The 16,091-nt window shown below is 47.3% G+C and overlaps 1 protein-coding gene and 1 long non-coding RNA gene across 4 annotated transcripts in view; one reads left to right on the forward strand and one right to left on the reverse strand.

Annotated features, from left to right (window-relative positions):
* Positions 1-16,091, forward strand: part of scube1 (signal peptide, CUB domain, EGF-like 1) — a 406,877-nt gene that overhangs the window by 60,997 nt on the left and 329,789 nt on the right. The window lies entirely within an intron of this gene.
* On the reverse strand, positions 1,298-15,434 carry LOC140395916 (uncharacterized). The gene is made up of 3 exons (XR_011936391.1): positions 15,311-15,434; positions 14,593-14,747; positions 1,298-1,850 (listed from the first exon to the last, which is right to left on the reverse strand). It is a non-coding gene; the product is annotated as an uncharacterized lncRNA (long non-coding RNA).

Consider the following 16,091-nt stretch of genomic DNA (forward strand, 5'->3'; position numbering starts at 1 on the left):
GGTGACTGGGGCTCCTCGTTTATGAGCGACGAACTGCGTCAGTATCTGCTCAGTAAGGGCATTGCCTCGAGCAGGCCTACCAGTTACAACCCCTGGGGAAACGGACAGGTGGAGAGGGAGAACGCAACGGTATGGGAGGCCATCCTTCTGGCCCTACGGTCTAGAAGTCTCCCAGTTTCCCGCTGGCAGGAGGACCTCCCCGACGCGCTCCACTCAATTAGGTTGCTCCTCTGCACAGCCACGAACGAGACCCCTCATGACCGCCCGTTTGTCTTCCCCAGGAAATCCACTTCCGGGGTCGCGCATCCGTCCTGGCTGACAACGCCGGGGCCTGTCCTCCTCCAAAAGCACGTGAGGAGCCATAAATCTGACCCCCTGGTCGATAGGGTCCAGCTCCTTCACGCCAACCATCAGTATGCCTACGTGGCGCACCACGACGGCTGACAAGATACAGTCTCCCTCCGGGATCTGGCACCCGCCGGTTCCCCTGCGACCATCACCTACCCCCCCCCCCCCCACCCTACACCGAACACCGCCCTGCCCGTACATGGCCTACACCCCACCCTCTCCCCATTGCCGACCTACAGTGATGAAGCTCCAGACGACACACTCCCGGAGTCAACGAGCCCAACACCCAACATCCGTGCCCGCAGCAACGAGTTCAACACCCATGGCCGCAGCGAAGCCAGAGCTCAGACGATCGCAGCGAATGATGAAGACACTGGACAGACTCGATCTGTGAGCTCACTTCACCCTCGCTGGACTTCAATTTTTTAACAGCGGTTGAATGTGGTGAATGTATTACTACTACCATTCACCATTGTATTGCATTACATTCTACTGTATTATGTTGATGCACTTGTGAGCTCCGCCCCCTCAGGGGAGGTATATAGATCTGCAGCCTGTAGGCGGCACTCAGTATAGAGCAGACGCAGGCAGGCACAGATCTAGCTGATCAAAACCACTGTTCACTTCAACTCTTTGTCTCGTGTGAATTGATGGCCGCATGCTTTGGTTAATTAAATACTGTTTAACATTTCAACTATAAAAAGTGTAAGTTTTATTTTACTGTAAGGATTCAATTTTCTGCACATTCAATATGTTAAGTTGGTTTCAATAGGTGATCTGGCCTTAGCAGATTGAAAAGTTTACATTAGGCTGTTGTTACGCACACAAGATTTGCATGCCAAGAACTGCTAGGCTGAACACTGCATTAAACACAAGTAAAAACAGCTTGAAATAATATTTTATATTTTAAAATATTTGTAATATTTTAAACTTCGGAGCCATTGATGTAGATGGGGGAGGGGTGGGGGATGGTGGTGTCGGGCTGCGCTTCTTGAAATCGATGATCAGTTCCTTGGTTTTGCTACCATTTAGAGAGAGGTTGTTTTCGGCACACAATGCAATCAAGTGATCTATCTCCCTTCTGTGGTCTGATTCGCTGTTGTTTTGAGATACGACCCACCAGAGCCACATATTCCGCAACTCCTAGATCGAATTGGAGTTAAATCTTGCCACACAGTCGTGTGTGTCTATAGGGAATACAGTAGAGGACTGAGCACACATCCTTGCAGGGCCCAGGTGTTGAGGACTATTGTGGAGGAGGTGCTGTTACCTATCCTGACAGATTGCGGTCTGTTGGTGAGGATCCAGCAGCACAGGGAGGGGTCAAGTCCAAGATTGCAGAGTTTGGTTGTTAGTCTTGTCGGGATAATTGTGTTGAAGGCGGGGCTGTAGTCTATGAACAACAGTCTGACGTAGGTGTCCTTGTTGTCGAGGTGTTCGAGTGTTGATTGTAGGACCAGGGAGATAGCATCTGCTGTGGATCGGTTGTGACGATGGACGAACTGCAATGGATAAGAGAGCCTTGAGCTCGCTTTTTCAAAACAATTGTTATCAGTGAAATGTCCATTTGCAAGATGTTGTTCTCCGGTTCCCACAAAAGTAATTCTCCTTAATCTGCAGTTTCCCCACACACACAAATCCGTTGGCCTCTTTTACCATCATGCCTCACAGCACAATGTTGGCCATTGTCCTCTTTTACCATCATACCCCTTGGCTAAATGTTGGCCATTGTCCTCTTTTACTATCATGTCTCATGACACAATGTTGGTCATCTTTCCCATCATTCTCCAACTTTGACCCACTGAATTGAGCGAAGTGGATCACAGAAAACCTTAGCCAGTTCTTCCTATTGAGCAGACATTCAAGTCAAAGCTAACAACCGATTTAAAGCTATATTAATGTGTATCTAAAAAAAACAAAAATATATATATAATTATTCATTGGTGTATAATTTTCCCATCAATCATTCCCGTTTTTGCAAAAACAACTCCATATTTTTGGCAACAGTTGTTTATTTGTCACATATTTCTCCCAATAATCCTTAAATTCAGACTTAATTTCCTCCATGATATCAAAGAACAAGGAACAAAGGCATCACGGTGGCACAGTGGTTAGCACTGCTGGCCCACAGCGCTAAGGTCCCAGGTTCGATGCTGACTCTGGGTCACTGTCCATGTGGCGTTTGTATATTCTCCCCCACATCCCAAAGATGTGCAGGGTAGGTGAATTGGCCACGCTAAATTGCCCTTTAATCGGAAAAGTGAATTGGGTACTCTAAATTTATTTTTAAAAAGAACAGTGCAGCACAGGAACAGGCCCTTCAGCCCTCCAAGCCTGCACAGATGAGGTGTCCTATCTAGACCAACCGCCTGTATCCTTCTGTACCCCGTCTGTTCATGTGCCTATCTAGATAGGTCTTAAAGGTCGCTAGCGTATCTGCCTCAGCCGCCTCACTTGGCAGTGCATTCCAGGCCACAACCACCCGCTGTGTATAAAAAAAAACATCCCACACACATCTCCACTGAACCTATCCCCCCTCACCTTGAACTTGTGCCCCCTAGTAATTGTCATTTCCGCCCTGGGAAAAAGCCTCCAACTGGTCACTCTATCCATAGCCCCTAATAATATTCAAAACTTCTATCAGGTCGCCCCTCAGCCTGCCTTTTTAGGGAGAACTATCCCAGTTTGTTCAATCTCTCCTCATAGCTAATACCCTCCATACCAAGCAACATCCAGGTAAACCTTTCCTGTACTCACTCCAAAGCTTCCACGTCCTTCTGGTAGTGTGGTGACCAGAATTGGACACAGTATTCCAAATGTGGCCTGACCAATGTTCTATATAACTGTAACATAATTTGCAAACTTTTATACTCGATGCCCCGTCCGATGAAGGCAAGCATGCTTTCTTTATCACCATTTCCACCTGTAATGCCACTTTTAAGGATCTGTGGACCTGCACGCCCAGATCTTTCTGTGTCTTTATGCCCCTAATGGTTCTGCCATTTATTTTATAGCTCCCACCTAAATTGGATCTACCAAAATGCATCACCTCTTATTTGTCCGGGTTAAATTCCATCTGCCATTTCTCTGCCCAATTTTGCAGCCTATCTATATCCTGCTGTATTCTCTGACAATCTTCATCACTATCCGCAACTCGAGCAAACTTAGTATTATCTGCAAACTTGCTAATCAGACCAGCTACGTTTTCTTCCAAGTCATTTATATATATATTACAAACAGTACAGTCCCAGTACTGATCCCCACAGAAAACTACCAGTTACAGAATTCCATTCGGAAAAAACACTCTTCCACTGCTACCCTCGTCTTCTTTTTCAAAATATGTATTTTATTCCCAACATGTATCAAAACAGGTTACAACAAATAAACACTGTTGGAAACATACTTCCCAGCAATTAACTATACAGTCTGTACAAATGTTTTCCCCTTTTTCACCCCCCCCCCCCCAACCCCCGCGATGACCAGCCCCTCAAACATGGTCACAAACATCCGCCACTCTTTCACAAACCCCTCTGCAGAGCCCCTTAACTCATATTTTATCTTCTCCAACCACAGGAAGTCGTACAGGTCACCCGACCAAGCCGTTACCCCCAGTGACGAAGCTAACCGCCACTCAGTAAAATTCACCGCCGTGTAATCAGAGAGGCAAAGGCCACAACATCGGCCTTCCTCCTCTCCATGAGCTCCGGCTTCTCTGAAACCCCAAATATCGCCACCAAAGGATCCAGGTCCACCTCCTCCTCCAGTATCCTGGCTAAGACCGCGAACACTCACACCCAGAATCTTTCCAATTTTTCGCAACCCCAAAACATATGCGAGTGATTCGCTGGCCCCCGTCCACACCTCTCACACTCATCTGCTATCCCCTGAAAGAACCCACTCATTCTCTCCCGAGTCACATGCACCCTGTGCACCACCTTCAACTGTATCAGGCTCATCCTTGCACAGGAGGAGGTCCCATTTACCCTACGCAGTGCCTCACTCCATACTTCCCAATTGATCTTCTCTCCCAACTCCCCTTCCTATTTCTCCTTGATCTTCACCACCCTCTCGCCTCCCTGCCCCCCCAGCCACTTATATATATCCCCAATTCTTCCCTCCCCTTCCACATCTACCGTCTGTCTCCTATGGCCAAGCCAGTTCTGAGTCCATCTAGCTAGTTAACCCCGTGTAATTTAATCTTTTGCACCAGCCTGCCATGTGCGACCGGTGTAAACACGGTATAAACACTATCGTGCTCACACATCGGGCCTGACAGTATATTTCTAAAGTCTGGGCCTGCCATTTCCAATTAGATTTAGGGCCAACACACCCATACTTAACCTTTGATGTACATAGCAGGCACCTAGTCGTGGTGTTGGCTGAGATAATTAGCTGTTCTGGCCATTCAATGGGCATGAGTTCAGGAAATTCTAAAGGACTATTTATACACACCTTTGTATTTAATGGGACCTTAATGGTTGTATATATGTCTCCATTAGGACACCAAGTAAGAACTTCACCAGGTTCATTGACTTTTATGTGTGATGTCTGTAATGGTCCATGGTCTGGACCATTACAATTGGACCATTACAATTTGGTCCCAGGGTTATCACTGCCAATATCTTGGAAACTGATGCTTTTTATAAGTTTAAGTTAACCCATCCTCCAGCAAATAGGCATCATTCATCCTTGCGAGAGTCTTGTTCTCGCTGTTCCACAACCAAATGTTATTAGTGAAGATGTTATTCTGCGGTTCCCACGAAAATCTTTCTGCTTAAGCTGCAAATTCCACACACACAAATCTGTTGGCCTTTTACCATCATGCCTCACGGCACAATGTTGACCATCTTTCCCACCTGTTGGATGAGCTGAGATAAAAGGGACAGGAACAAGTGGGCCAATCAGTTTCCTTTCCACCTTCCTCACCTACCAAAAAGTACAAAATCCAGCCCACAAGAGTTTCAGGAAAGATAGGCATGGATTTGTGAGGTGGCAATTTGCTGAAGGACTTTGGAAAGAAAAGGAAGTTAGAGATGGGAAGTTAGTTTACAAGAACCGTAAAGTCAAGCATTGATTTTTTTTTGAGGAGGTGAGGAGAGAAGACAGTACTTGCAGAGAACGAATCATTAGCAATACCAGCTAACTTGTGGATTAGAAAGGGAAATTGGACAGTCAGCAGTTGTGGGAATAGGGTCAAGGGAGCGGGAGGTGGCTTTCATGGACAGGATGAGGCAGAGAGGGAATGCGGGATTAGGAGAGAAACGAGGCGAGCAGACGAGTTCAGAGCTAGGCAGGAGGTGAAACCTGGACTGCCAGCTGGTCATTTGGACTTCATCTCAGTGACAAAGTAGCCCACAAGCTCCTCACAATTATTGTGGGAGATGAGGAGACAGGGGAGGGTTTCAAACAGTCAATTTCCAATCAAGAGGGGAAGCCAGCTTTGCATTCCAAGAAGATCCAGGAATAGTGAGCAGTTTTAACAAATGAGGACCTGATAGTGTAGTGACTGGCTAAGCTAATTGTTTACCATATCCTTTCAAATCTGTGAAGACAAGGGATGTGCCTGGACGAATGGCCAGGGTGAACATTTCGAGTTGTCCTTGATTACATTTACCCCTGAAATGATAAAATTCCATTAATAGTTCTTGATAATTAATTAACATACTGTTAATTCCCACTTGGTGGCTGGAATGACCCCGTTACATAAAAGTTCAGGGCCACCGTAACCTTGACGGACATGGGGAGAGGGTGTCCCCCGCCAGTGCCATGCGGTGACAGGCGTGTCAGCAGGTGGAAGATGTGTGCCACGGTTTCCCGCCTCATCCGGAGTCTCCTCCTGCATTCCCGGTCCGTGAGGTCCTGGTATGACTGCCGGGGCCGGTACACACGGGGCGCCCTCGGGTGCCTCCGTTGCCGTGGGGCCGCGACGTCCTCCTCCCCCTCCTCGTCCTGTCGGTCAGGTGTCCCTCCAGCCTGGGCGGCTGCCGCCTGTCCCTCTGCGGCAGCCTGTGTCCCTCTCTGGAACGCTCCTCCTCCTCATCCAGGGCAATATAGACATTAGCGGCTGCCGCCACGGCGGCCAACATCGCTGGATGATCGGAAAACATGACGGCCTGGTGGGGGGGGAGGGGAACGACGACATGTCATCATTGCCCATATCCCCTCCTCCCCCCAGCCAGGTGGCATGGACCGCATGGGTCCAACTGTAGGAGGCTGGCACCTGGCCAGGTGGACCAACTCACTTGCCCTCGCATCCCCCTCCCCGGCATGGACCCCCCATCCCCCTCCCCGGCACGGACCCCAACCTCCTCACCGGCACGGACCCCCCATCCCCCTCCCCGGCACGGACCCCCCCCAACCTCCTCCCCGGCACGGACCCCCCTCCCGGCACTCCCCCGGAGCCCAGACCACTCTAACCCCCCCCCCCCCCGCTGCACACACACACACACAACCCGAGACACACCTCTCCTCACACATTCAGACTGCGGCCACGCCATCGCCCGCCCAGAGCCAACCCCCCAGGCCGTCACTCACCTCCACGCTGGTCGGCGTGAACCTGGAGCACAGGGTCACGCCGATGAAAAGGAGGTTTGATTTACGTCGACGTGAACGGTCATCACGTCGACGGGACTTCGGCCCATCCGGAAGGGAGAATATCGGCAGGCCAAAAATCGGCTGCCTTGCGCAGACCCGTGCCATTCTCCGACGGCAGCGGCGCCATTAACGCCCCGCCGACTTTTCTCCCTTCGGAGACTTCGGCAATCGGCGGGGGCGGGATTCACGGCGGCCAATGGCCATTCTCCGACCCTCTGGGGGGGTCGGAAAATGACGCCCCTGGTCTTTTAGTCCCTCCTGTTGTCAGAAAAACCAGCAAAGGATTTTACAAATTTCTACAATTCATTTTTGTCAGGTTCCATCAGTTAGTTTGGTGAATAATTGAACCTAACCTTCACTATCCGTGGGGAAAAGTCACATTGCAAGATCTTTCACTTGGTCTTTCACCTCCTTTACCTGGTGGAGAGTAAATGTTTATGGGTTCTCTGGTTTTCCTATTTGCTGGATTAGTACCTTTCCATTCCTCTGAAATCTGTCTCTCAGGTTCACACAGCATCTGTCATTAAGTTATACACTGCTCATAGAATCTCTACAGTGCAGAAGGAGGCCATTTGGCCCATCCAGACTGCACCGACCTCCTGAAAGAGCACCCTACCTAGGCCGACTCCCCCACCCAATCCCCATAACCCCACCTACCCTGCACATCCCTGTTGATTGTGATCACACATTGATGAATGGAATTGCAGCTTCGCAGTAAAGCCGCCAAAAAGATTATCTAGATTGAATTCTTCCCACCAAGATTCAAATTTTGGTTAACAACTGCCGTGGGTCTGCTATATGTAGAGTTAGCCATGAAGTTGGAATTCCTCTTGAGTTCTGCTTCATCAGAGTGTGGCATGTTTATGTTGCAAATGCTGTGACAATTGGCTGCAGCCTCCAGTTATGATTAAGAACAGCTGATGCTAATTGGGGAAAGCGTTAGGGCAAATTTATAAGAACCAGTTTCCACCTGTGGTGAGGGGCGATAGTGTGGAAGTAAACAATAATCTGCACTTAGCGTCTTTGGTAATAAACCTCTGTTGAAGCCAGACTGGCTTGAGCTTCTTCCTTTGCCTGATGTCATGCTAGCTTGTTAAACATCCATGTGTCAGACAGGGTTATGAATTACCTAATACTAATCTAGATATGTGTGGACTCCTGTTTTCCTTACGTCCATTTTGCTTGGTCACTGGTGTATTCATATTAGGGAGGAAAACTTTATTGCAAATTTGCATGGCATAGCCTGCACCCAACTGTTGCACCTCGGGCTGACACAACCTTAATTTTATCTGACATGCATAATATAGTCTTCATTCACTACTTTATAAAGAAAATATCTATAAACTTGATAGGAGTTTGCCCTTCATCTAATTGGAGGATAAAATTCTGTTCCCCATGTTAACATAGAAAAATAGGAACAGCAATAGGCCATTTGGCTCTTCGAGCCTGCTTCAGTATGATCACGGCTGATTATCCAACTCAAAAGTCTGTTTCCACTTTCCCCATATCCTTTGATCCCTTTGGCCCCAATATTTATCTCCTCCTTGAAAACATGCCTCAGCTACCTTCCGTGGTAGTGGATTCCACAGGCTCACCACTCTCTGGTGAAGATATTTCTACTCATCTCAGTCTTAAATGATTTACCCCGTACCCCTACACTGTGACCCCTGCTTCTGGACTCCCCTGTCATCGATAACATCCTTCCTGTATCTCCCCTTTCTAGTTGTGTTAGAATTTTATAGGTTTCTATGAGATTCCCCCACCCTCATTCTTTTGAACTCCAACTAATATAATCCTAGCCAACTCAACCTTTCCTCATGTGTCAGTCCCACCATCCCAGGAATCAGTCTGGTAAACCTTTACTTAACTTTCTCTAAAACAAGAACATCCTTCCTCAGATAAAGAGATCAAAATTGCACACACTATTCCAGGTGTGGTCTCACCAAGGCCCTGTATAATTGGATCAAAAATACAAAACTCTCACTGAAAGATTTATCGCTTAAGCCACACAGACATAAATCTAACAAAGCAGTCCTTGTGTAACACAAATCTTTATATAGACTTCCTTCATAAAATCTTCAATTCTTTTTTAAAATTAATTTACAGGATGTGGGCGTCGCTGGTTTGACCAGCATTTATTGCCCATCCCTAGTTGCCCCTCAGAAGGTGGTGGTGAGTTGCCTTTTTGAACTGCTGCAGTCCTTGAGGTGCAGGTACACCCACAGTGCTGTTAGGGAGGGAGTTCCAGGATGTTGCCCCAGCGACAGTTACGGAACGGTGGTTCATTTCCAAGTCAGGGTGGTGAGTGACTTGGATGGGGTTCCTCCAGGTAGTGGGGTTCCGCCATATCTGCTGCTCTTGTCTTTCAAGACGGTAGTGGTCATGGGTTTGGAAGGTGCTGTCTAAGGAACCTTGGTGAGTTACTGCAGTGCATCTTATAGATGGTACATACGACTGCCACTGTTCGGTGGTTGGTGGAATGTTTGAATGTTAGTGGAAGGGGGAGCAATCAAGCGGGCTGCTTTTGTCCTGTATAGCATCGAGCTTCTTGAGCGTTCTTGGAACTGCACTCATCCAGGCACGTGGACAGTATTCCATTACACTCCTGACTTGTGCCTTGTAGATGGTGGACATGCTTTGGGGGGTCAGGAGGTGAGTTACCCCTTGTAGAATTCCTAGCCTTTGATCTGCCCTGGTAATGCCATTGAATGTCAAGGGCAGTGGTTAGATCCTCCATTGTAGGATCCTTTGCCTTGCACTTGTGTGGCATGAATGTAACTTGCCACCCCAAGCCTGGATATTGTACAGGTCTTGTTGTATTTGGGCATGGACTGTTTCATTATCTGAGGAGTCGCGAATGGTGCTGAACATTGTGCAGTAATCCACAACCATCCCCTTCTGACCTTATGATGGAAGGGAGGTCATTAATGAAGAAGCTGAAGATGCTTGGGCCTGGGAAATTATCCTGAGGAAATCCTGCAGTGATGTCCTGGAGCTGAGATGTTTGGCCTCCAACCACCACAACCAACTTCCTTTGTGCCAGGTATGACTTCAACCAATGAAGGGTTTTCCCCCTGATTCCCGTTGACTCCAGTTTAGCTAGAACTCCTTGATGCCATACCCGATCAAATGCTGCCTTGATGTCAAGGGCAGTCACTCTCACCTCACCTCTGGCATTCAGCGGTTTTGTCCATGTTTGAACCAAGGCTGTAATGAGGTCAGGAGCTGAGTGACCCTGGTGGAACGCAAACTGAGCATCTGTGAGCAGGTATAACTGAGTAAGTGTGCCGCTTGATAGCAGCATTGATGATCTCTTCCATCACTTTGCTGATGATGGAGAGTAGACTGATAGGGCGGTAATTGGCTGGGTTGGATTTGTCCTGTTTCTTGTGTACAGGACACACCAGGGCAATTTTCCACATTGCCGGGTAGATGCCAGTGTTGTAACTGTACTGGAACAGCTTGGCTAGGGGTGCAGTACATGTCTTCAGTACTATTCTGATAAGATCACTATATTCTTCCCACTTTTGAGTGAAGAGGTGGACTGGCCAGTCCTAAATTGCCAGTAAAAATCTGCTCTTTATCTGTCTCCATTAACTGAGGAACTTTTGTTTATGTTCCAATTGTAAGAGTGCCAATTGTAAAGACCCAGGTAAGTTTGGAAAATAATGTCTGGAAACATGGCTCTGAGTCTAGAACTGAGAATAAAGTGTATTAATAATAACCGGACGCAATGATACAAGTTAGCAACAGCAAAAGCAGCCTTATGCCTTTTCTCTCTCCTTCTCTTCCTTGCACACCCAACATTTCAAGAACAGCTCTGATCTTAAAAAAATGTCCAATGACTCAGCATGTTCATTCTGTTTAACTTGGCGAACATTTGGGTTGCTCAGATGGAGGGAGTAATCAAAGGTACAGAACAGATTCCTGTGTTGGGAGTCTGGTGTCACTTTTAAGCACTCTCAGTTCAGATTCAACACATTGCTTGCTTTGTTTACTGTGTCTCAATTTGTAACATACTCCATCAATCAGTATGATACACCAATCATTTTTGCAATTAGATTGCCAATTTAATGATACCATACACACAATGTAAATCAGCTCATGCCTATTGTAACCTATTCCTTGTATGACACTAGTAGTAAGAGAAAAGGCTAGTGTGCTAACTTGCTCAGGCGACCAGTTTTCACTAACATTGCTGCTGTACTCTATGGATCGTGCATTGACTACTCTTCTTGGAACTTTGTTGTGTCAATTGGTGGATCGGTTAACACTGCTGCCTCGCAACTCCCAGGGACCCAGGTTCGATTCCAACGTTGGGTGACCCATCTGTTTGGAGTTTGCACGTTCACCCCGTGTCTGCTTGGGTTTCCTCCCAAGAGCTGTGGTTGCCTCCCACAGTCCAAAGATGTGCAGATTAGGTGGGGTTATGGGGATGGAGCAGGGAAGTGAGCCTAGGTAGGGTGCTCTTTAGGAAAGTTGGTGCAGACTTGATGGGCCGAATGACCTCCTTCTGCAATGTAAGGATTCTATGGACACTAGATTTGGCATAATCGTAAGCCAAGTCACATGCAGACATTGATTATTCTAAAGCTTATTTACATCCACTGGAGCAGTATTTTTGTAGTCCTGAATATCGGGACAAAAAATGAGCTGCCATATTTTCTCCTTGAAAATTTATTTTTTAACTATCGTATAAAGCATCATAGGCTTTTTGGTTTGTTTTAGATGGTTACCATCAGTAAATTCATCAGGGAACTGCACTTTAAGGGAATATATTGTCATGAAATGATGCTACAAAGCTTTGGCCATGTAGGGTTAAAGGCAGGATTCTAAAAAATGTGGAGGAACAGAGAAAGATCCCACGTACATAGATCCCTCAAAGTTGCCACCCAGGTTGATAGGGTTGTTAAGAAGGCGTATGGTGTGTTGGCTTACATAGGGATTGAGGTAAAGAGCCGCAAGGTTTTTCTGCAGCTTTATAAAACTCTAGTTCGACCACACTTGGAATATTGTGTCCAGTTCTGGTTGTCTCATGACAGGAAGGATGTGGATGCTTTGGAGAGGGTACAGAGGAGATTTACCAGGATGCTGCCTAGACTGTGTCGTGTTAGGTACACTGGTCTAACACTGGCTGCAACTGGATGCAGCTTAGATCAGTAAGATACTCCAGACCTTGAAGTTAGTTCAATCAGGTTTATTGAACTAATAGCACAGTTAGCACAGTTCTCTGTGAGTTCGGCTCTTTGCTAACTTAAGTGTGGTTACTCTGAACCAGACTCGCTCTTAGTCACGTGGTGGAGGTGTGAGATTGTAGCAACACCTTTGACTCTAGATGTTCATCAGTGGAAAGAGGCGGAGTGTGAGTGCCGCGTGTCTTTTATAGTCAGATCCCACCCCTGAGTGTCCTGCCTGCTTATTGGTCATGTCCTGTTCTCTGTGTCCATTAGCTGCTTGTCTGTATATAATTGTGTGTGTCTACATATCATGACAGACTGGAGGGCATGTCTTATGAAGAAAGGTTGAGGGAGCTAGGGCTTTTCTCACTGGAGCGAAGAAGGCAGATAGGTGACTTGGTAGAGGTGTACAAGGTGATGAGAGGCATGGATAGAGTGGATAGCCAGAGACTTTTCTCCAGGATGGAAGTGGCTGTCACGAGGGGGACATAATTTTAAGGTGATTGGGGGAAGGTATAGGGGAGATGTCAGAGGTAGGTTCTTTACACAGAGAGTGGTGAGTGTGTGGAATGCACTGCCAGCAGAGGTGGTGGAGTCAGCGTCATTAGGGACATTTAAGCGACTCTTGGACAGGCACATGGACAGCAGTAAATTGAAGGGATGTAGGTTAGGTTAATCTTAGATTAGGATAAATAGTCGGCACAACATCGTGGGCTGAAGGGCCTGTGCTGTGCTGTACTGTTCTATGTTCTATGCTCTTTTTCAACTACTCTCTACTGGCAGTGTGCGATTGGTGAATTTACCGTCCAAGTTCTCAATAAGACAATCCTCCAGAATAGAAACGTGGGGCGAAATTCTCCCCAAACGGCGCGATGTCCGCCGACTGGCGGCCAAAACGGCGCCAATCAGACGGGCATCGCGCCGCCCCAAAGGTGCGAAATGCTCCGCATCTTTGGGGGCCGAGCCCCAACATTGAGGGGCTAGGCCGGCGCCGGAGGGATTTCCGCCCCGCCAGCTGGCGGAAACGGCGTTTGTTGCCCCGCCAGCTGGCGCGGAAATGACATGTCGGGGCAGCGCATGCGCAGGAGCGTCAGCGGCCGCTGACAGTTTCCCACGCATGCGCAGTGGGGAGAGTCTCTTCCGCCTCCGCCATGGTGGAGGCCGTGGCGGAGGCGGAAGGGAAAGAGTGCCCCCATGGTACAGGCCCGCCCGCGTACCGGTGGGCCCCGATCGCGGGCCAGGCCACCGTGGGGGCACACTCCGGGGCCAGATTGCCCCGCGCCCCCCCCAGGACCCTGGAGCCCGCCCACGCCGCCTTGTCCCGCCGGTAAATAGGTACTCTCATTTACGCCGGCGGGACAGGCAATTTCTCGGCGGGACTTCGGCCCATCCGGGCCGGAGACTCAAGCGGGGGGGCCCGCCAACCGGCGCGGCCCGATTCCTGCCCCCGCCGAATATCCGGTACCGGAGACTTTGACAACCGGCGGGGGCGGGATTCACGCCGGCCAACGGCAGCTGGAAGGGCTCCACGTCTTAGCCAAAGTGCTCTCAATTCCAGAAATCATGCCCCTGAACCCTTCACCCATTATTTTTCCCAGGTTGGCGGGCAGGTGGGGGGAGGGAGGAGGGAGGGAAAGAGGAGGAAATGTGTGACACGACCAAGACATATTTCACACATCTGTGGTTGATGAAGGCAGCAGCACATGAATAAATGCAGCTGTGACTCTCAGTTGAACAAAATCAATCCTTGCAATTTCTTTTTTCTTTAAGGGGAATTTAGTGTGTCCAATTCACCTATCCTACACATCTTTGAGTTGTGGGGTGAGACCCACACAGACATGGGGAGAATGTGCAAACTCCACACGGTTTAATTTAATGACCCGAGGCTGGGATCGATCCTGGGTCCTCGGTGCCGTGAAGCAGCAGTGCTAACCACTGTGCCACCATGCCGCCCTCAGTGCTTGTAATTTCATTAGATATTTGTTGACATGGATGATTGTCATCATAAGATTAATATTGCTTGATTGCTTCCATAACCTACCACTGTCACAGTGGAGGTTGGGGGTGGGGGGGGGGGGGGGGGTGGGGGGTGGTCTGGTGGCTATAAGTTTACTGATTGACAGCTCCATGTGGTGAAAAGGCAATTAGCTGTCTTTGGACTGGGGGTGTGAATACAAATGTTTGTTTTTATGAGGGATTAAACACCTGAAGGGATTTAAATGTATCAAATCGGCTTTTTAAAGTGAGACTGTTTCTATTTAGTATAGCATGACTCCTGAGATCTGCCCTCTGGGTGAGTTGGCATGGGGTGTAGAAGGTGCATGGGTGGGGTCATGAGGTAGCTCTAATTTGGCATAGGGGGATGTAAGGGCATGAGGTGGCTTGAGTTTGCATGGTTGGTGTACGGGATGTTGGGGCTAGTCAGCCTTATTATTCTTATTGTAACTTGGACAAAGCTTTTCAAACAGCTTACCTCAGTACTGTGCAGCCCCAGTAAATTCCTTTGCACTCCTTCCAGGGTTGAAGGGCCCGACACCAGTTTGCTCCCACCCTGCTGGTATGAAAATTGGATCCTTCAGGGAATTTTCCCGATTCTGCGAACCTGACTCCAGAACAAGTCCTCAATGTCTGTGAAATCTCAAGGAATAATTACTTACAGATTTTAAAGATGGGAAACTTGTTTTATTAAGAAGAAATGAAAACGAGTCCTACAGTTTTAGATTCATACAGTAGGCTTATTCATTGAAAGGCAAATATGTAAGTGGTCTGTGATTGTCTTCCAGAATGCCAACAGCCACTTCAGCAGTCAGAATTAAAAGGCAGGGCAGAGCAAGTGATTTTCTTGTCTTGCTACAAGGGTGTAGGAAGTCATTACGTTAACTTCCAGATGCTTAATGTCAACAAATTGCAACACTAATTGGTTTAAGATTACATTGTCAGTGGCTTGATTAAAGAAGGCTATTGTACAGTTTGTTTCATTTGATTTTTACATTTATTTTATTTTTGCTGGAGACAGCTGCATACAGTATGTTCATAATTTTAAAGACCTTTGATGGAAGTTTATTTCATTCAGACAGTTTATTTTCTTTTTTATATTATTCATTTTGTTGCGTATTGTGAGTAGCATGGACTTCCCGGCGTGGTGGGAACTCTTAAATTGAATTTATAACAAATAACGTTTAGACTGGTACCTTATTTCTTCTTTTGAAATCCTTTATCCTTTTTTGTTTCCAAATATGTTGTTCGGTGAAGGATTTGAGCCAAAGAGATTGCTTGGAACTTTCATCTGGCAGACTATTGTTCCTTTTTCAAGTATTATTGATAGATCCTGCCTCGTGCTACTTGCTACTGCCTTTGTTTGCTATAGTGGCGAGCGGATATAGATTTTTTTTTTTCTGGAGGTTGTTCTGGTCACTTGCTATGCATAATGTTCAAAGAAAAGGGACTGGGGGAAAAAAGTTTCCTTTGAATGCAGCAATCTTGGTTTTTTAGTATGGGTTAATCTGAGCCAAGTTTCCCAGGGCCTTTGACTTTAGCATAAGGATGGGTTGGTAGGGGGTTCAAAGAAAGCTGCATAAAAACTGAATGTCACAACACCAGGCCAGCAAAGTAGTTAAGCTGTGTTCCAGTGTGAATGCGTATCGTAGGGTTTTCTGAACAGAAACTATTCAATGACTCCTCCGATTTTATTTTCAATTTCCTTCTGTTTTTTTTTGTTTCATTTGGAAGCCTGCTTGAGGATACAGTTTTTGGGATTTTGCTCGTGTTCCTTGAATTTGAGCATCACATGATCACAAAATGTTACAGGCTGAAGAGTACTCTTGTTTTCTTTCGATGCAGTCATTAAGTCCTAATTTGAATTGATATCTTTGTTCAGAAAAACATTTTTTTTCTACTGAGATTGAAATAATGCAGATCCTCTGATGCCTCAGAGAGTGCTAAGCTGTTTGGTTGAGTCTTTTAAGACCGAGA

Source organism: Scyliorhinus torazame, chromosome 19 (genome assembly GCF_047496885.1).
Source record: "Scyliorhinus torazame isolate Kashiwa2021f chromosome 19, sScyTor2.1, whole genome shotgun sequence".
NCBI classification, from domain to species: Eukaryota; Metazoa; Chordata; class Chondrichthyes; order Carcharhiniformes; family Scyliorhinidae; genus Scyliorhinus; species Scyliorhinus torazame.